The sequence below is a fragment of the Helicoverpa armigera genome, chromosome 21, assembly GCF_030705265.1.
Source record: "Helicoverpa armigera isolate CAAS_96S chromosome 21, ASM3070526v1, whole genome shotgun sequence".
In the NCBI taxonomy this organism is placed as follows: domain Eukaryota; kingdom Metazoa; phylum Arthropoda; class Insecta; order Lepidoptera; family Noctuidae; genus Helicoverpa; species Helicoverpa armigera.
Window position 1 is genome coordinate 3,085,881 of NC_087140.1, and position 8,492 is coordinate 3,094,372.

General features: G+C 33.5%; 1 protein-coding gene across 1 annotated transcript in view; it reads right to left on the minus strand.

Annotated features, from left to right (window-relative positions):
- The window catches only part of LOC135118379 (beta-alanyl-bioamine nonribosomal peptide synthetase ebony-like), a 48,495-nt gene extending 42,726 nt beyond the window's left edge, over positions 1 to 5,769 (minus strand). The window contains exon 1 of the mRNA XM_064040223.1: positions 5,571 to 5,769. The gene's annotated coding sequence lies outside the window, so the exon portion shown is untranslated. The remainder of the gene's footprint in view (positions 1 to 5,570) is intronic.
- Between the last annotated feature and the right edge of the window lie 2,723 nt (positions 5,770 to 8,492).

Here is an 8,492-nt window from a genome sequence, read left to right on the forward strand (position 1 = left end):
GGTAGATTGCATTTGAGCGAAAAAAATCTTTTTATCTCTAGGTATGGCATTCACGGCCAATCTAAAAGATGCTGGTACTTGCCAATTCTGTGGCTGTGTAATGTTAAAAAAAAATGTCCAAAAAAACGACTTCTAAAAACTCTAAAAAGCATGACATTTCTCCTCCGTGTAAAAGTTGACTGGTACAAGGCATTAAGTCCGCCTTCGTACATTTTTTTATAACATATGCGCAAAAAGTAGAATAAAAAAATAAAAAGCAAACAAAAAACCAGTTAGGTGCATCGGCCTAGAATTCGTTGCCTTGAGGACTCAGTCAGCTCTATGTTTATTTCTCCATCGAGCAAATAAATAATTGTTCAGATCGGTAGGTAAAATGACGGAAATATGCTTGAACTAACCACAAAAAAAAATACAAATACATATGTGAAATGAGAACATCCTCCTTTTTGGGATGTTGGTTAAAAAAAATATGAACAGTAAACCTATTTTTACGTGTACCATCCTTTCCTACGTTCAATACATATAAACTGAGAAAAACCGTTGAAAAATAATTAAACAGTAAGAAACCTTAACGATCATTCTAATTTGTTTGACTGTTTGAAAAAACATCGCCTCTACATAAATCTTTAAAACTACGCAACGGATTTTTGATGCTAGTTTTTTTAAACACTAGATACCTAGATTCAACATTAAATCTAGACAACAATATTTTTGTCTTACGAATACCTATCTAATTTGGGAAAAACTAGCTTCTAATCGTAAAAAAGTGGGCTTTTAGGAGCCAAACAAAAAAAAACTGCAATTTGCAATTTTGACCACATACTATTTTCCCAAAGATTGACGTCAGTAAGTAGCGTTTAAATAAGCTATATCTTGTGTAGACTTATTTATTTAATTACATATATTTATATAAACACTGGTCCGGTTAAATACCTATTTCCTAACAAGTCAGTTTAGTTATATTCTAAGTAATTGAGTCATTCATTTACAATCACTAAGTTAGTATGACTTGACTGAAATATGGTAAAAACCCGCTGAAAAATGAAAGTTCGTACCAAATCTTAGAACTAGGTCCTTTTTTTGGAATGGTTCGTTAGTTCCGTATTTGTAATTGAAGCGGAAACGGTTATAAATTAAATACAGTTTTGAAAGAAAATTAACTGAAACAAACGATTGTCGTGTGTATGTTATGGACCAAGTGATAAATTGGGCAGTATACATAATGCCCGGTGATTATGAAAAATGCCCAATATGAGAGTGCAATTTGATAATAATTATTCAAATAATCAAATTGACCGGGCACTATACATATTGCCCGTGACCTTTTGGGCAAAGTAATACAAACATATTTAATTTCACTTTTTTAACATAACACATCCCATATTAATTGACCCAGCATGGAAGTAAGCATGCAACATGCAGCAAGCATGGCTTCTGTCACGGCTCCGGCGCTGCAGGGCTCCGGCGGTCCCATGCGAGCTTATCGTCGCAGATGGTTTTCACGCTCACCACCGCAGCTTCGGCTTGCTGGCCGGCTCCGCCGGCCAGCCTCAGCCGCGGTGGCGAGCGTTTCAACTACCTGCGCCTCACCTCGCAGGCCGCCTCGCCCCTCCGCGCCTACGCGGTTTTGAATTGCACTCTAGGGGTAGGGCAGACAAGGCTACGTGGAGTCGGTTTTGCAGCCATTCGTTTTCGTCACTAAGTTCAATTTTTAATACAATGTTTTGAATCCAAATTAAATTCGACCATAAAAAAACGAGCCAAGAAAAATGAGATAAAAAAAACGAGGCCGAGTAAGTAAATCAGATGACAATTGCCCAATTAATAATTTTGTGGCTAGATTTGTAACTTTCCATTAAAATAGAACATATAATTTAAAACAATAATCATAAAATATGTAGCAAGTAACAGGATTTATTTATTAGAACAATTGCCACCCTCGCACCGCATAAAATATAGCTTTATTATCAAATTGCCCAACTATCATGTAGCAATATATTAGGGGTTAAAGTATGAAATTGCCGTTTTATTCTAGTAGGTTTTTGAATTGCCATAGAGTCTTCATGGTTTGAGGTTTTCGAATGGAACTTTTTTCACGTGGTTTCTGTGATGTTCTTCTTTTAAAAAATGTGAAACATTTGATTATCGATGTTCAATTGTTTTTGTTATTCAACTTAAACAAGAAAGATGGATACTGCGAAAATTTGAGTAATTTTTGAATATGAGTTCCGACGCGGGATTGAACGGCAGAAACAGCCCGCAATATCAATGCTGCATTTGAAGAGGTGTCTGCTAAAGAACGCGCCGTGCGATTTTGGATTAAACGCTTTCGTGGTGGAAACTTCGACTTGAAGAACGAGCCATGAGAAAGACCGCCTGACAGGTGATTAACGAGAAATTAAGAGAGACGGTGAACGCCGATCCTAGTCAAACTACCCAGATACCCAGCCGAACACCGAATAATGTTGAAAAATTAGCAGTAAAACAGCCACGACTCATGAATCGACCTTCACCGCTATTGCTCCATGACAACGCGAGGCCTCATACAGCAAAATAAACCGTTTTAACTCTTCAGGAACTGCAGTTGGAAACTATTCGTCTTCCTCCATATTCGCCAGACCTTGCTCTAACGGACGACCATTTTTTTTTGTGATTTGGACAATTATCTACGTCACAAGAAGTTTCTTCCCAGGAGGCAGAACAAAATTCTTTCACACTGTTTGTGCAGTCTAGATCCTCAGAGTTCTATCGTAAAGGCCTAAATGACCTTCTTATTAGATGACCGCAATGTATAGATAATAATGGCAACTATTTTGATTAAATAAGTTTGTTAAAAATTAAAAAAAAATACAATTTAGGTTTTCAGTACAAATCGGCAATTTCATACTTTAACCCCTATTAATAATGCCCGTACAATGTGATAAATAATGAAGTTAAGATAGTTATTAATCACTTGGCCCAATAAAGCTAGACATTATGCATAATGCTCGGGCATTATAAATAATGCCCGAATTAATCACATGGTCCATAACATGTATACTTTATAGACGCGATACTCAAAACTCATAAAACTACAATGTAGCTATTATGATTTGAATTCGTCGAGTTTTTTGAGCATCTTTAAATAAGAAACTGAAATTCATAGATTTTGATAGATCGAAAATACTGCATTTTAAAAACAAAGTAGGTTAATCGAAAATACTGCAAACAAAGTGAGGATAAGTATTGTTCAAATCAAAAACAAAAAGAAACTTTTACTCATGTTTATTTGTATGGCACAGATTGGTCAAAATTAGAATACTGACAATAACTATAGATAATATATACAGCTATCTTATGTTATGAGGAAAAAACTAAATCCATTATGCATTTTGAAACAGATACCTACTAACAATAAAATAGAAAATATCAAAAGTCAGTATTCCTAATAATTTCTAGAATGTTAATCCCCAAAAACTAGAATTACCAGAATTTTAGACTATAATTTTTCGTCTAGAAAATAACTGGTTATTATCTTTAATACAGCGACTGCTTTTTTTTCAAAAATGCAACTGCTTGGCGTAGGTGATAAAATTATGTGCGCTCGCGTCGCTCCACGTTGCTGTCATCCTTATTAATTTGATGCTGTCATATAAATGTAGTTTCAACTTAGAATTGTGTGTGCACAAGGTTCCTTTAATAAATTCTAGTACTATATTGGAGTTAAATATTGAGTTCGTATTAAAGATATCGCTTTATAGGGATAAAAAAAAAAAACACCAGAAAGACATGTATTTTTGTTTGTTATGGATAAACCCAAAAAGTACACGACTGATTTTAAAAATTATTTCACTGTTGGAAAGCTACACTCTCCCCGATTAACATAGGTAGACTATATTTTGACGCTGGTATAATAAAAACGCGGGAAAACGGTTTTACGAAACGAATACTCATCTATAGATCGTTAATTATTATAACTTTGCATAGAAATAAATTTAAAACTTTTAAAAGGACGCAGGAATTGTGCACAATCACACAATGTGCACAGAAAAAAAATATGTAAAATTGAAATAAACAAATTGCAAAACCAATTACATTGACAGAGTTATTAATATTTCAATATATACGAAATATAATATAAATCATGTTTTTATTTCGAAATGTTGTTTACGAGAATTCATATTGCCAGTTATTTAATCGATTTCGCAATTTTGCAGTTTTTGTTGTTAACAAAAATATATTTAACCTTATCTTTCGGGTTTCCTAATAAAGCTTCAGTAACACGCTAGCTATATTTATTGATACAGGTCTGTTTATTTTTTCATACATTTTACACATAAAGCGGCTTGGTAACTTTCTCTCGGGAATATGGTGTCATCTTAATGGTACATATATTCAGAATGAGTTCAGCAGTTTCGGAGAATAATAACTTTGTACAAAGAAATCCCATTTACTCTAGCTGCTCTACCAGTTTCTTTCCCTAGAAAACGACTTCTCGCACCAGGATAAAAAGTAGTCTAAGTTCTTTCTCAGGCTATAAATGGCCTGTGTACCAAATGTCATTAAAATCGGTTCAGTAGTTTTTCTATTTTTTGAAACGGACAGACAGAGCTACTTTCCCGTTTATAATATTAATAATGATTTATGCAAATCAGTTATTATTGATTGCTTATTTTTATTTATTTTGTCTCGGAAGTACATATTGACAGAACTTAATTGTTTTTTCAAGCATGATCTGTAAAAATCAAGGTTTTTTTATGATTAGTATGTATCTTTTGCAATCTAACTGCCGAAGATCTATTAGATTTCCTGTATTCTATACAAATAAATAAAGAGTAAATAAAGAGGATTTTTTTTTGTTTGTTTGTTTGTATCCTAAAGACTCTGAAAGTACTGAACCGATTCGAATTTATCCCCGGGGAACATTATATTTTATCCCGGTACGGGAAGAAGTTCCCCCGGGATGTGGGTTTTCACCGCGGGAAAACAGCTAGACATCTGTAGGTATATTGAATTATCGATATACTTACTCGTATCATATTTTGAATTTAACTGAATATGCATGGCAACAAAATTGCATTATTAATTGATAAACCTGCCTAAAAGCTTTAATTTAAATAATTCTGTAATTAATATTAGATAAAACAACATTTGTTTTATCTCGTTGGCAATCTCATTCATTTTATGATATTTGCTTATTATTATTTATTTATTTATTTTATGTAAGTAAGATGCAATTATGGATTTGAATTTAGAATACTTTATAATTATTTTTCGTCAATCAATTTTTTGAATTTGCAACGATGCACTTTATATTTTCGATTGATAAAAAAGATCTATTAAAATATTTGTACATATTTACATGACCTAAAAATAAACTTATTTATTAATAAAATAAATATTTATTGATAGAAAAAATAATTTATTACGGCGATGAGGAGGTATTTGATGCGATTTTTTTAGTTATTATTATTAGTGTATATTAATTTCAGTTTTGATAGTAAGTAAGTGTATAATGTATTATAGTTTCCCATATAAAAAAAACTGTTATTGATATAAAAAACCAAGAAAAATTAAAAATAAATACTTACAGAAAATTTTCAAAAAAATACACACTGCAACACGACAGAAAAAAACTCAAAACACCCACACAATCTTTCACTAAAGTTTACAAAAATTTAAAAATCCCGAAAAGTCACACACGTCAATTTTCCCGCGCGAATGTTTCGAACTGTCAACGTTGTTTTTTTTTATTGCAAGTCTATGCACATGGTACGGGCAATGGTCGGACTGCCAGCGCATTGCGAGACTGCCAATTTATATAGTCCTTGTGTTAAGCGCTCGGTTGGAGAGAAGTATAGTAAGTTCAACTCAGTCGTGCGCGCGGCCTTATGTGTGGGTAACCCTTGTACATATACAGTGACTTTGTGTGCGTGACAAGAGGTACAGTCGGGGACAATACAGTTATTTAGGGGTTGTATACGGGTGTTTAAAGAAAAACGGTTACTACGTAATTTAATGTTTATTTATTTTTAATGATTATGAATCGCTGTTTGAAAAATCAAATGATAAATTTTCGGATTTGCTACTCTCCAAGGTGAATTATAAATTCTGTTTCCATGTCAAAATGTCTATAGTATTCTTCTTTGTTCTTTTTTACATGTCGACAAGTATTACGCCACATCCCTTCATCAATTTGACTTAAACGTTCATTTATGAGTTTCATTATTTTGTTATGTTGGTCCACATTATGCGAAGCAATATAATTTTTTAAAATTCCCCACACATTTTGTTTACATTATTATACTAGATTGTACCTCTTTTTACATTCTTAGTCCACACTTTTATTTATTGTCCGCGTACCCCGAGCTAGAAACTATGTACTTAAGGAGTATTTAATTCTTAGATACTATCAATGTCAATTTGAAAAGACGTATGAGAAAATAATGAAAACCTATATTTAATAATAAAAAGCTTTGAATGTTGTTTTCTTTTTTGAAACGCTTTATCTGACTCCTTAATAATTTCTCCGTGAATAACTAGTATTTTCGTAAACGACTGTACCCATAACAAAAAGTGATAAGAACACGTCATGCTCGGACGACGTCACTGTCACACAAATGAAAGTTGTATATTTACAAGCCGACGCACACATAGGGCCGCGCGCAAATCTGAGTTGAACTATCTATACGCGGTTTGAGACGGCCCCCTTTTTGTTGAGATTTGTTGTTAATTTTAAATGTTGTTGTATAAATAAAATAAAAATTTTTAAATATGAAAAGTGTTTCGGAAGGTACAAAAAGGTTTTTTCAGAACTAAGTTTTGGTCTTGAAAGGTCAGTTCAAAATTATTGGCGACTGATACTTTTGCCGATCAAAATTGAATATCATTTTTTTAAACTTGGTCGCAAAACAGCACTTTTTGAACGTCAACAATTTACAAATAAACAGCTCTCAAAACGCCCGCCCTTCACCACTTCCTTTGTCCTTTTTTGCTGGGAAGAAGAAGTGGCGTAATAAACTTCCAAGCAACAAATTCTAAGATAATTTTCGTAAAAAAATCTTGTATATTAAATTCTCTCAAGTCCCTTCCCACAAATGATTCTGACCGCATTTCAAACAATTGCACGAGATGAGTGCAACGGTCGATCTAAATCTGCAGTATGATGCTTGCACTCCAATGGTGTCACTGACATCTCTCTTTCTCCCTCTCTCTTCTCGTTTTCTTTGTGAATTTTCACATATAATATAATGCGTGCAATTAGACGTATATTTTAGTGGACCAGTATTTTGCCAGGTACACGGCATTTGTAAAATCTATACGACATAAAATGTTGTTGACAAACTAAAATTAAGTTATACAATAATTCAATTTCACCTCTTCTAAAAGTTTCGGGGGAATTCCATCCCGTAGCTATTATCATCATATTCGGCTACAGAGCATCTACGTCGAATGATTATGGCAGTGTTGCTGTATCAAGCAAGCACTTCTTTTTATGGCTAAATAGGCCAAAGGCTGGACGACATTTTTAGCGTACATGCATCCCGTGACCAGATACCTAAAAAATTTCTGTCTCCGTTTCCATTCTAATCCTGTCTCTATGCCAAATATGTCAATCCGTTCACACCATAGAGAACGCATTTTGTTTCTACACGGAATAGTTTAACACATTAAGCAATGATTATTCATAATTACATTCGCAATGTATATTTCATTCAGTAAACAAAATTATTTATTTATTAAAGAGTTTTAAAGCACTATTTATTAAAAGCACTTCGAGAAATTTCCCACGGCATAACATTATTGAAATAAATCTGATTTCCTGATCTTGACCGACTCATTATAATTTTAATTTCTCAATAAAGCAAAATAATGTCAGCTTCTTCTGTAACTATGTAATCTAATTCATTTATTTAATGATATCGATATAAATTTTATGCTGTTATGTCTGTTTATGAGACCTTTCTAAAAAAAGTCTGACTCTATTCGGAAATCCCTTGTAAAGCACTGGTAATCAGCTACATCAGGTTAGACGGGAAGCCGACCCCAACATAGTTGGGAAAAAGGCTCGGAGGATGAATGACATTTAGAAATCTCATCTTACAGGAGCCCTCTTATTTTGCTGGTGCATCTATTTCCCCAATAATTTATTTTGAAAAATTGATCTAGGTACCTGGAAGACCTAAAAAGAAGACCTAAGAAAGATGGATGGATTGCCTGAAAGATGACATGAATAGGAAGGGAGTGAGTGTCAGTATGACGAGTGCCAGGGAAAAATGGAAGAGGATGACATATTACGCCGACCCCTAATAAAATTGGGAACAGGGCAGGAGGAATAAGAATCTACGTACCTGGGATTTTTGTGTAATTACAAATTTCATACCTAAGATGTACCTACTGATGAAAAAAGTCTGGTGGTGGAGAAGTCTGAAAAGACTGATGACGGTGTCACTTTTTTTCTTGAATCAATAATCTGACTATACAAAAAAGATTTAATATGAGATGTGTTCTGA